The 10,387-nt window shown below is 42.7% G+C and overlaps 1 protein-coding gene across 4 annotated transcripts in view; it reads right to left on the bottom strand.

Moving 5' to 3' along the window:
• CLASP1 (cytoplasmic linker associated protein 1) overlaps positions 1-10,177 on the bottom strand; it is a 191,567-nt gene extending 181,390 nt beyond the window's left edge. For all 4 annotated transcript variants that reach the window (XM_072960809.1, XM_072960808.1, XM_072960810.1 and 1 more), the window contains exons 1-3: positions 10,042-10,177; positions 9,309-9,522; positions 8,628-8,715 (exon numbers count right to left, since the gene is read on the bottom strand). The gene's annotated coding sequence lies outside the window, so the exon portion shown is untranslated. The remainder of the gene's footprint in view (positions 1-8,627; positions 8,716-9,308; positions 9,523-10,041) is intronic.
• Positions 10,178-10,387: the final 210 nt, after the last annotated feature.

Consider the following 10,387-nt stretch of genomic DNA (forward strand, 5'->3'; position numbering starts at 1 on the left):
AATGCCACGTAATAGCACTGCTCAGCCAGTCATCATTTTAAAAAAAAAAATGAGGAAGCCTTTAATGTACTGACAGAGATTGATTTCCAAGATACATTAAGAAGGGAAAAAAGCAAAATTCAACAGTCTACCATTTGTACAAAAAAGGAGAATAGGGGAAAGACAGACAGATACTGATATAGACATGTGTGTTTTCACATGTACAACTAATAACACTGCTGTCTCCAGGGAAGGGTACTGGCTGGATGGCAGGGCAGGAGGAAACCTAAATTTTAAAGTCATGTATATGTATTATCTGTTCAAAAAATAAATACCTTATAACAAAAATTTAATGCATTTAACCTGCAGTTCTAGTTCTTTCTGGGTAGCTTAAACAAGATGAAAGGAACCTTCACATACAACTACAGCAGATTTAAATTTAAACTTGCTTATAGTAAAAAGGTTCACAAGATTACCCTCTAGGTATTTTTTTTTTAATTACAGCCAATAACGCATGTGACTACAATAAAAATCATGTAATTTAAGTATTACCATCACTATCCAGAAGCAATCTCCATAGCAAACAATTTCCCAAACACACAGTGACTAACCCCTCCCCACAAAATTCCAAAATTGAATCACTGATAAGTTGATGATTCAAGTAAAGATCTGAAAACAGAAAAGCCCTAATTTTATTAAGGCCTGGGGTGCCTGCAAGATGTTAGTTTCAACCCTCTCTCAGCAAGAGTGCTTTCTTGGCCCTCATCTGTGGCCACTTCACACAAATCAGACCACGGGGTTAATTCGGTCAAGAGTCAGGCCCCTGGTCCTGTGGTCACAAGCTAATTCTCCACCAAAACACCCCTTTTGTAAAGGCAAGGCAACAAACAGGCCCCAGAGTGCACAAGCAGGGGAGTGTGTACCCAGTTCAGGGCCTCACACCCTTCAGATCAGAACAGGAAGGGACACAGCCCTCCCCTCTTCAGTCTCCCACAGCGGCACACTTACCCTAGGATCATAACCATCTCCCTCCAGGCTCGCCTTCCTTACGGGCATAGTTCTTTGGGAACAGGGCTAAGAGACTCCCTCTGTTCTTAGGCACAACTGTAAGGTTTGTTGAAGAGTCCGATCAAAGTACATAGTGCATTTTCTACTAATTACCCAGATACACCCTAAAATAACTCTTATTTTAACGGCAGTGGTTTTCATTAAAGGTTCTCTGCCTATTCTCTCTGGTCCATTTCTCATTAACGCCCATGTGTACACTCCCTGTACCCCCTCCAGTCACTCATCCCACCCCAAAAGACATCTAGCAATCAAATCACTACAAGATGTTCCTAATCTTCCCCTGCTCAGTCATTCATTCATTCATGATTCCTAAAATTACTACTACACAATTCACTACAATACTACACAATATCGTCACTTTGTCTAAACAAATGTCTCCTTGGCAATTTCAGAAATCTACTCCCAATTCTGAAATGAATGAGAGAATGAAAAGCTTTTCATCATGCTTACTTTACAAATGCAGTGACAGGCCAAAGGCAATCTACACAGCACCTCAATCACTACCAACGGCATGTTCGCTCAGCAGCAGGCCAGCATACCCACCATTTGCCCAAATCCACTCCACAGACAACAATGTGCCATCCAAACCACTTCTTTTTAAGGGGCCACCATCCTCAGAAGGGGATCCCATGTTGGGAATGTCTCAGGAATGATAAAAATGCTTCTTAGATCAAATGTTTTAGACAAAGGTACAGATTCAGATACGTAACAGGCCCAAATTCCCCTAAATAAGGCCAGAGGCAGCAAAGAAAACAGCATCTCTCCCTCCCTGGCATGAGCCACTACTCCTGAGGGAGTTCAAGCTCTTGCTGAATCACTCTGTTGGCTGGCAGTTATCTTGAAAGCATCTTAAATGTTGGATTTGCTCTGGCCTCTCTGATGTTACATTGTTTAGAACTAGACAATTAAAAAATAATTCCTTTGTTTTCACTGTTACTAATAAGGATCTACTGAAATAAGTAATGGACGGATAACCAGTATTTCAAAATTAAAGTGTTACTATAACAAGATGCTAAGAAATACCTACTTTGGAGTCAAAATCTGCTAGAAAACAAAATACCAAAGGCCAACTTTTAAGCTGAACCTTCCCTTCACTGACATCTGGACAGTAGATTACAGAACAGACTCCCAAGGGAGATCCGATCACTCAGGACAAGTAACATAAGACCCTACTGAACACTAGAGTGATGGAGGGAAATCTGATAACAAGGACCCAGAGAGATCAAATACTTCACTAGTTAACTTTTGGGATTTCTAGGCAAAAGAAGAATTTTCTAATGATATTTAATTTTCTTGTTAGAAAAATAATATACACTCATTGTATGAACGTAATAATTTGTAAAATTTTTTTTACATTTTATTTTTTATTACTATTTTCCCCCTTAACAGAGACACTGGGGATTGAACCCAGGACCTTGTGCACACAAAGCATGCACTCTACTGCCAAGCTATACCCGCACCTTCCCCTTAAAATAATTTTTAAAACTAACATTTGTCAAAAATGAAAAGGCAGGGTCTGGGTACACAAAATTCGCACCTAAAATGCATACAATTCCCAGGTGAAAATTCATCATGATCTTAAATAACAACTTAAAATATTTTGATCACCATGAAAGGAGCCCTGTGAGCTGCAACCTAAGTGAGGCTTATCCATAAAGCTTACGTCACAAACAAAACATTTCCTAAGGCGCCAGAAAGACCCAATACTATTATCAATCCCCACATTTGGAAAAATGATGTAAAAGGACGTGAATTTAAAATCTTAAAGAACTTTATGATATACTGATCATTAATCTTTTAAGAATAATTTTGCACAATTACACAAATGTATTCACAAAGATCTATGTTTAGCTTTACAATTCAGCCAACAGAAGTTAAACACATTGCCTGCACAGCACTAGACTAGGCCCTAGTGTGCCGGGGGCACAAGAGAAGGGTGGAAATCGAGAAGCAAATCTAATATACCGTCTACCCTGAAGGCCCTTACAATCTATTTCTGAACACAAGACACTTGAAAGTAACCATACAAAATGCAAAGAAAGGAAGGGAAGTCACATTTACTAAGTATGACCTCTGTGTCAAGCAGCAAAGCTGTCAGACACACAAAGCATCCAGGTATACAGCTTCAAGGAAGACGAGACGGTGGGTCTGGGGGGTGCAGAAGTTGAGGATAGTAGGCAGTGAAGTAAAAAAACCCAAAGAAAGATATAAATGCCAATGAGTGATACGGAAAACAAGTAATTAAAGTTTTTATTCGTCTTCAACAAATGGTGCTGGGACAACTGGATATCTAAGTGCAAAACAATGATGTTAGAGCCCCACCTCAAATTATTTACAAAAATTAATTCAAAATGGGTCAACAATCTAAATAAAACTCTGAGAAGAAAACACAGGAGTAAATCTTCACAGCCTTGGATTTGGCAATGGATTCTTAAATATGACACCAAAAGCATGAGCAGCAAAACAGATTAACTGGACCTGATCAAAATTAAAAACTTCCGTGCACAAAAGGACACTCAATTAAGTGAAGACAATCTACAAAATGAATGAGAGAAAATACCTGCAAATCACATATATCCAGAATATGTAAGAACTCTTAAAACTCAATAAAAAGACACACAATTCAACACTGGACAAAAGATTTGCATAGATATTTCTCCGAAGATTCACAAATGGCCAATAAGCACATGCAAAGATGCTCAAAACCTTAGTCATTAGGGAAATGCAAATCAAAACCACAATGAGTTACTAATTCATACCTACTAAGATGGCTATAATTTTTTAAAAAAATAGGAAAATAATAGGTGTTGGCAAGGATATGGAGAAATTGAAACCCCTGTGCATTGCTGTTGGGAGTGTAAAAAGGTACAGCCACTGTGGAAAAGTTTGGCAGTTCCTCAAAAAGCTAAACATAGAATTACCACGTGATCCAGCAATTCTACTCCTAGGTATATACCCAAAAGAACTCAAAACAGAGACTCAGAAATCTGTGAACCAACATACATTAGTCACAAGAGTCAAAAAGTGGAAACAACCCAAGCTCCATCAACAGATGAAGGCATAAATACAAACGTAGTACGTTCATACAATGGAATATTGCTCAGCAATTAAAAAGGAATAAATTCTGACACCAGCTAGAACATAAATGAGCCTTGAAAACATGCTAAGTGAAATAAACCAGTCACAAAAGGATAAATATATTATTAACTCCACTTATATGAAATATCCGGAATAGGCAATTTCACAGAGAAATGAAATTAGCAGTTACCAGCGGCTGAGGAAGAGGGGGGATGGGGATTTACTCCGTAGTGGAGCTTCAGTTTGAGATGATGGAAAAAACGTGGAAGCAGTTGTTTTGTGCTGATGCACAATGTGAAGGCCATTAATGCCACTGACCTGTATTCTTAAAAGTGGTTATAATGGCATGTTGTAGATTACATGTATTTTACCACAATAAAAAATCAGAAGAAAAAAGTTTATATAATGTCTTTGGTAATCTGGATTGTCCAAGGGCAGATTTCTAATCAAGGACTCAAATCTAAAAGGGACTGCAGGGCACCTGATCTGACCCTCGCAGAGACCCAAGCAGGAAGCTTGCATCTCCACCTCCTTCCTGACTGACCAAGAGGCATCTCCAGATGCTGCCGGGTGCCCACTGACCTTTCATGCAGGAAGAATAACCTTGCTGCAAAAAACAGAGATAAATGGAAAGGAAGCTGAGGAATCTGAGAGCCACCCTCTGCTACTCTGCAGCTGCATGACATGGATAAATTATTGCACTTCTCTGTGGGAAGAGGGAAGCCCCTGCTTCCTCTCAGTATAAAAGGAGAATAGCACCTGCCTTTAAATGCTGCCGTAAGATCCTGCAAAAGTTCACTACCACACCCAGCCTAGTGCCTGGCAGATGTGGGTGTTCAGTCTAGGACGCCTACTGTCACCCTCCAGCCAAGCACAGGCTGAGCAGGACATGGCTGTGGTCTGGAGAATTCTGACTTATCAGAACTTAAATAAAACACAGCCACGAGCACAATGGGGAGACTTCAGAGAAGGACTGTTTTTATGCAGTTCAGCTCCTCTTAGAAAGAGTGGCCCATTGTTGGCAGAATGAACAGCTAGTCTCCATTAGGAAGGCGGTGCTGCACAGCTCACTCTGCACAACAGGCCTCTGTTAGCACGTTCAGAACAGAATCCCGCTCCACCCACAGGAGAGACATGCTGGGGGAAGACACTGGGCAGGAAGTCAGCCCGAGGTGGTCCTGCGGCAGCTCTCAAACTTCGGTGGTCCCAGAATCACTTGGGAAATCTGTGAAAGATGTAGATGCCCCAACCTCAGACATTCTGATTAGTAAATACCTCAGGCAGGGCCCTTGAGCACAACTGTTTAAAGAACACTTGAAGGAGGGCACAAAGATATTGTAAGATTACATTCCAATGATGACAAACAGACCCCACAAAGCAAAGGCTGCACACGCCCGTTGAGAAATGCAGCAGCTCTGCTCTGGAGGGAGCGGAAACCATGGTAGAGAGATCCCCTGTATGTTACAAACCGCACACAGGTGGTTCAAATAAAAGCCTGTCATTACCGCTTATTCTTTTTAAAAATAATTACAAAATAAATAAAAACAAAAATAAAGCACCATTCTTTGCCTCTCATGGTAACAAAAATATGTACTTAAATTATATTACCAGAAGTTGGTAAATTTTTGTCAAACACCCTTAGATTGATGGGAAAATTAACTGGTACAACTTTTTGGTCAGCAATCAGGCAGTATGTATCAAAAGTCACCCAATAATCTCACTTCTTAGCACATATCCTAAGGAAACAATAGAAAAGCTGCAAACTACATGCAAAAAAGATAGTGACCATTATAGTATATGTAATATATTTTTAAAAAAAATAGCTGCATGTCAAGGATACTAGTTTACCAAAATTTGCTCTATCAACTCAAATGACAAAGCCAGTAAAAGTGAAAATGATGTGTACTACATCACTACATGGAATCTATTCATAAAACACTGAAGACCTAAACTTATAAAAAGCAAGAATGTACAGACATCTTTAATGGGAGATACACTAAGAAACAATCTTGTGCTGGGGTGCCTTGATATGGTCTTCCCCCGGCCCCTCACTTTCCTGTATTACTGTTATATCACTGTTAACAGGACCATGAATAAATTTAACTGATTTCATCTACAAAGTTAAGTGGACCACAGTTACACAGAGGCGGAAAGTGGATTCACTGAACTCTGCCATTCTGAATGAAGATAAACTCACCCAAATGTGTCATGGTACAAGATGGCCACAGGCCAGTCCTAGATCTTTTTCACAAAAAGATAAATCTTAAAAAAAAATTATAAATCTTAACAGATATGTTAACTATTAAGCCTTATATTTACATTTTTTAATAAGTAAGTATAAACACACCAAAAGATAGGAGGAAACCTGGTTGGTCAGCTATTCACATGGCAAACAGATGAGAAGACATCACAAACCACAATTTCAGTACGGCGACAAAATTATGCAGCTCAGAGACAGTTTACATGAAAAGAACATGAGGCTGAGAAACAGAAGGCCCAGCTCTCTTCCCAGTCAGTTCTGGTCCCAGTCCTGTAACATACTGGGACTTAACTTGCAGGTCTGGGTTCCTCATTTGTAAACTGATAGGATAATGGACTGGAAGGGAACAAATAAGATTATGAATGTAACAGTCCTTTGAAAACCCAGGGTTTTTCCCCCTTAAATCTGGCTGTTAGTATCATGAAGACAATTCTATATACGTAGCTATGAAAAAGTGTACAGCATTTAGGCAATAACTCCAAACTGGTAATGAGTGAGTGCGCCTCCCAAGGGGCCTGGGTCTGCAGCCAGGCCTTTCCCTTTAACTGCACTGTTCGAGTCTTTTAGGACAATCCATTCATCTACTACTGGATCATTTCTTTAATGTGTAAAACCGAATATAATCACTGATAAAATACAGAGTGTGGTATTCGCAAACTGAGTTTTTAAGAATATCTGGAGAGTGTGAAAACTGTGGCTGCCCAGGCTCCACACAGACTTAATGAATCAAAATCTCAGAGCAGTTGCAAGTAAGTAAGGCCCAGCCATTTGTACCTTAAGAAGTTCCCCCAAGTGATTCCCGTGGCTTGATTACCGTTCTTACCACCACACTTATTAATATGAACTCCCACCATGAACACGATGGGAACACCACACATCCACTTAGCATATACCAGCCAATATTCTCAGCACCTTACACAATCTCACTCAATCCTTACACAACCATTAACACCGCCCTCCCTTCATCCTCCTTTTATAGACAAAATCATCAAAATACGGAGACCAAACAGGCCCATAGCCCAAAGCCACACAGGGCTAGTAAATGGCAGAGTCAGAATGCACAACAAAGTTTGAAAATCCTCAAGTCCAATAGTAAGCAGAAGATACCAGTGTTCTTACAAACTCCCAGAGCCTCAAGTACGTAGACAAGAGTAAATCACCAGGTGAATCTTCAAAGGAGGAAGGTAACGGGTACAGAGAAATCAGCACAGACGAGACTTCCAGGCAAGAAACAAGGGGGAAGTCAACAAAGGTGTTATGGAAGAAATGCTGCCTTCTGAGTGTAGCTGAGCTACATCTTTAGGGATCCTTGAAGAGAGAGGAGGGGGCTGCCACAAGAATCTGGGGAGGAAAAACATTGAGGATGACAGTAGGGTTCTGAGCACAAAAGAGGCAGGAAAGCCCTGGGGTGATGAAGACAATCAGGAAACAATCAGGAAATTCTGCGCTAAAAAGAAGAGGCCTTCAGGTCAGTTAGTCAAACACACACTCCTTATGTAGGCTGACTTGCTTGCACTGGGTAAAGAAAGGTTAGTTTACTTTCTTAAATTGTATTTTACAAACCAAATACTGCAGCACCAATGATTCCGTTTTTAAACACTTGTTATTTTCTGCTAGTCTACTCTTCACTATTTGACAACCAGACTTGCAGTTACCAAAACTGGCAGTTTCAATAATTCAGCTCTGACTCTAATGTTTATCATCCTTTAAATGCTTACAATATTTACTAGTACTATGAAATAAATGTATTAATAATCTAAAAAACTACAACTTTCTAAGTGGAACATTGTCAAGAACAAACGGAGTCTCAGGTCTGAAAAACTCTCTCACCCAACTTAGAAACTGTGAGACTGAGCCGCCTAAAAAAAGAAAATTAAAAGACTGAAGGAAAAAAATCTAAATCCAAAACTAATTAACAAAATATATAACACATGTGAATGATAAACTTAACAGTCTTCTAGCCATTCATTTCTCAACATCCCTGTCAAACTGTTTTAAGGATCTGAAATGTTGCTCTATAAAAAGCAAGTTCCCATCATCTGAACTACACTTAAGAGATTCTATCACGGTAGGTACTGAAGCATAAAACACGAAGCTTCAGATTTTTGCTTCCTGTTAGCATAAAAAAAAAGCCCAACTCTTTTATGTAAAGTTGAATCTGTGGCCAAAATCCTGCCACACAGAGATCCAGGTTTTCAGTTTTAACACTAATGTAAAGTGCAAAGGCCTTTTTCTTACTTACCACTTAGATTGTAACATGGAGATACAATATTTCACACCTCCACCACCAACAGTCTCTTCAAAGGATTTCTCACTTCGGTTAACTTCAGCTGGAAGAATACAAAGCTATGGCTGAAAACTCCTTAATAAAAATAAAACTTCAAAAATCTAAAACTGCTACACATTAGCTGATAAACTATGAATTACAGAAACAGATTTAAGTTAACAGTTGCTAAAAAAAGGTGAAATGACACAATTTTACAAAGATGAGTAAGCAAATAGCTCACCCAAATTTAAATGTTCTTAGCAAATGGAGAAGATAAATAATATTCAGTAAGTCTGGGGCACTGTGGTGTCATTTTTCTTATCTATACGGTCTCTGCATCAATGTTACTATTCTCCACTCCCTTGATGAGAAAAAGGAGCCCACTGCCCAGGATCCCTCAAACCAAAAGCACAGTAAATGTCACAGTAATAGTAGTAAAAGCCACAATTTCTAAAGCCATAATTGGCCGGGACTCCGGCTCCCAACAGGCATACGGCAGCTCGCAACTGTTCTCTCGCTTCTGACTCTTCTGCACCACCGCCTCCCAAAGGACAAGAGTCTGAAGCTCTCACCGCCACCTCTACAACCAAAGTATCATGTTCACGGTTCCACGAACGGTCATTATTCAATGTACGAAATCCCGACGGAGAAACTCACCAGGTGCAACGAAACACGCCTTAAGGCTCCACCTAGTATTTCTAACTGTGGAAATAAACACAAGTATTTTTAAAGCATTATGTAATAAGTTAGCCTCTGGAAAACCCCACACTCATCCGAGCGGCTCGGAAAATGGAAGGAGAACGCGGAGCTCCATTGTACCAAGCAGGCTAACGTGCCGGACCGCACACTCCTCCCCGTCTCGGCGTCCCTCCTACACGGAGAACAACAAAGGCAAGTTGAGGAGGCTGCACACGGCTTCTCTCCGCGCGGCCCGCGGCCCCCGCGCCCGAGGAGCCCCCAGGCCGGCCCGGGCCCCGCCGCCCTCGCTTTTGTCCGGCCGCCGCCCCCCGCGCCCGACTCCGGCCCTTTCTCCTCCCCGCGCGCGCCCGGACCCGCTGCCGAGGTTCCCTCCCTCGCCCCTCCCTCGCGACCCCGGGCCCGCGGGCTGCTCCCCGCTGCCGGGCGGGGTCGGGCACACAAAGCCGCGCGGACCCCGGCCGCCGCTCCCTCCGCAAGCGGCCTGGTGCCCGCGTCCCAGCCGCCGCAGACAACCTCCGCCCCGCTCCTCGGCCGGCTCCCTCCTCAGGGCCAACCCCTCCCCCAGAGCGCACCCAGGAGCCCCTGACAGCGCCGGGCCTCGCGCCCATCCAGACTCGTCGCCCTCACCCCAGGGAGGGGTAGGAGCTTCGGGACAGGGGTCTAACCACGCTCGCCCTAGCCGGGCACTTACAGCCAGAGTACAGGCTGCCGGGCCACTGCAGAGCGGGCGGCCACCGCCTTCTCCTCCACCCCAATGAGGTTAAGCGCTCGGTGCGGGGATTAAAAAGAAGACGCCCAGAGCGCCTGCGCAGTGCGGTCCCCCTTTTTCCCCTTACCGCCAGCAACCCGGCCGGACCATAGAGAGTGTAAACCGAGACCAGAGAGGCGGCTGCTTCTCTATGGTAACGCCCCGCGCAGGCGCCGGCCTGGCTGCGCGGGCGCCGGGAGCCGCTGCCCCAGGGGCTTTGGCTCCGGGGAGGACGTCAGTTGGCCCTGAAGCGGACCCGTAGGGCAAAGGTTCTTTAAGGAAAGGGGAA

The sequence above is a fragment of the Vicugna pacos genome, chromosome 5 (genome assembly GCF_048564905.1).
Source record: "Vicugna pacos chromosome 5, VicPac4, whole genome shotgun sequence".
In the NCBI taxonomy this organism is placed as follows: Eukaryota; Metazoa; Chordata; class Mammalia; order Artiodactyla; family Camelidae; genus Vicugna; species Vicugna pacos.